Consider the following 2668-nt stretch of genomic DNA (forward strand, 5'->3'; position numbering starts at 1 on the left):
CAAGTTTTGATACGATGGTCTTTCTATGTTTAGACATCGCTTGCATATGACATAAATGGCGTCATTATCAAGTAGTACTGCCACATCGGTCTGGAAGGTAATGGAAAGCCTGGATTCATCTGAAGCAAGCTGCAGTAGCAGAAAAAATGGCAGAAATGCTAATCCAGGGTTAAACAGGATGAATATAGTAAGATTCTAGAGCTCCGCTTCTATGTAACCTGAAGAATTAGTGAATAATTTTATTTCTCAGGCTATGGAAGGCTTGAGATTTCAGCGGGATGTTTATTGACTATTTTCGTCGACGGAGTTGTGTGTGAGGGAGTCAAATTGGGTAGATTGGGAATGCCGGTGGACGTTGGAGGTGATGATGGGCATGGTTTCCTCAGTGGGAGTCCACACAGACCAGGGTTTCCCACAAATGCCATTGGGCCTTGATTAGCGAGAGCTCCATTCTCAGGAATTGCTCCGCCTAAACTATTGTAAGTGAGATCTGCCCGCAGGGAAAAGGCCTCAGAGGCCTGAAACTGCACGAACTCAAGCCTAAAAAAAAGGATCTTCGACCCTCTAACATGTGATCTACAAGAACTAGATTTTAAAAATTATTGGCAAAAGACGAATATTGATCCAATCGAAGAAGCACGGCTGTATATCAGCCCAAAATTTCTTTTATTTAATGGGGGATGCTTGTCCCTCAATTTTCACTTCGCCTATCCAGGAGATGGAAAATATCATAATCAATCAAGATGGTCGCAGGACATTTCATCGGAGCGTTCTGCCAACTATTTGATGCTCCCAGCTAATGCTCCCAAGTGTGCACATCACAATAATCACCACGAGGGATTCATGAACTTCATGCATAGAGATGAGGAGGTAAACTACTTCCCCTCTAGGTTTGACCCAGCGTGGCATGCTAAAAGATATCCTGGAATCAGGAAGAAGTGCATGATAGAGAAGGAGAACAATTTCAAACAACCTGGAGAGCGATATCATTCATTTGACCCTGAAAGGCAAGAGCGCTTTGTGAAACGTTGGGTGGGAGCATTATCTGACACAAGGGTCACCCATGAAATTCGCAGTATCTGGCTCTCTTACTGGTCACAGTGTGACAAGTCACTCGGTTAGAAGATAGCAGTTGGGCTTAGCATGAAAGCTAATATGTGATTCTGCTTGCGGTGCTATACGCATTGTAGGTTGCAGCATTTGCATTAGGATGCCGCTGCTTAGTTAAAAGATGGAAAAAAGAAAGTGGAAGAGGATGGAATCATGAAATTTTTTTTGTTTCGTCACTTCTGTTAAAGATGCTAGCTTCTTGGGTGAGACACTTTCATCAGAGCCAAAAGATATTTGACTTATTATTCTTGCAGCTTGCTGGTAATGTTTTAGAGCAGCCTGGTCTGGAGTAGACTTGTGGTTCATAGAATCAGATGCATCATTTGGATTCTCGCTATTAAATATTCAGGCACGAGCACGAATTTTTAATGATACCGGCTCAGGGGATTTAGGAACATCAGATGAAGATGATTTTGCTTTAGCAAATTATGAGTAGTGTTATTCCCTAAGAGTTCCAAGTCCCGAGGGACAGCATACCAAAGATCAACTTCAAAATATTCATACAAAAGTCTTGACTGATTGTTCCTCTGGAGTGGGTTTGACTAGTTCTTCTAAAGGAGATGGGGAGCCTTCTAGTAGGGTAAAATCTAACAACAATAGAGTAGCTATATCTCGAGATTGTGAGACAGATCGAAAAGACCCAAAATTTGACCGAAGTTATGATAGGTACAATCAACGACATGAACCTGGGTTTGGCTTAAACTTAGGACCATTCAATATGTAGCACTGAATTTCCTTAGTTAGGGGCAACACACAGAGCACAGGTTCATATGGAAACACAGGCTCATCCACTCCAACCACATACCCTTGGTCCATGGGTAGCTCCTCCAAATACAATGGGCTATGTTCCTCCAGATGCTATGATGAGGCCTTTCAATCTTGGTCACATGGGTGCACATTCTGCATCTTCTGTGTATTTACAATCTACACAATTTGCTTGTCCAAATCCCGCAATGCACTATATGCATCCTCATGAATGGTTCCAACAGCCTTTTGCTCATCCTCATCTTCAGCAGCAGCCTGAAGCATGTTATGGCCAAGCCCGATGCCACTAAGGCTCTGGGACCTGCCTGCACCTGTCAACTGTTCATGAAGAAAATAGAAATGCTTTGAAGGATTGACTTAAGATACTGTCATAGACTTCAGTTTTTACTGCAGTTTGGCATGGCAATGCAGGCAAAAATAGAGGGGCATTATGGAAAATGTATTCAAATATATTTGACTTTGAGCCTACTATTTAGTACAAGGTAGGGACTCTCTTGCTAATCTATTACTCTGGTGCCCTTCAGTTCTAATATGTTGGCGCATTGCATTCTAAAGGTGATGTTGTTGACCATAGATTTCTAATATGGCTTAGGATAATATGAAATCACGTAATTTTAGTTAGATGACAATTTCATTGTTAGAGCGTTAGGCTCGGATCAGAATCCCATCTTTCATGAGTTCTACAATACCCTTATAAGTGGTGCAGAGCTGGTTAAAAATGCAAGGGTATGAGAACTCTTAACCTGCCTCTCAATTATAGGCATGCTTCACAACTTACAAAGCTTCAAAATAA

The 2668-nt window shown here is 41.8% G+C and overlaps 1 pseudogene; it reads left to right on the forward strand.

Annotated features, from left to right (window-relative positions):
• Positions 1 to 843: 843 nt before the first annotated feature.
• On the forward strand, positions 844 to 2313 carry LOC149543673 (uncharacterized; annotated as a pseudogene).
• Positions 2314 to 2668: the final 355 nt, after the last annotated feature.

The sequence above is a fragment of the Cupressus sempervirens genome, chromosome 8 (genome assembly GCF_028749045.1).
Source record: "Cupressus sempervirens isolate cs-2001-9-10 chromosome 8, ASM2874904v1, whole genome shotgun sequence".
Classification (NCBI taxonomy): Eukaryota; Viridiplantae; Streptophyta; class Pinopsida; order Cupressales; family Cupressaceae; genus Cupressus; species Cupressus sempervirens.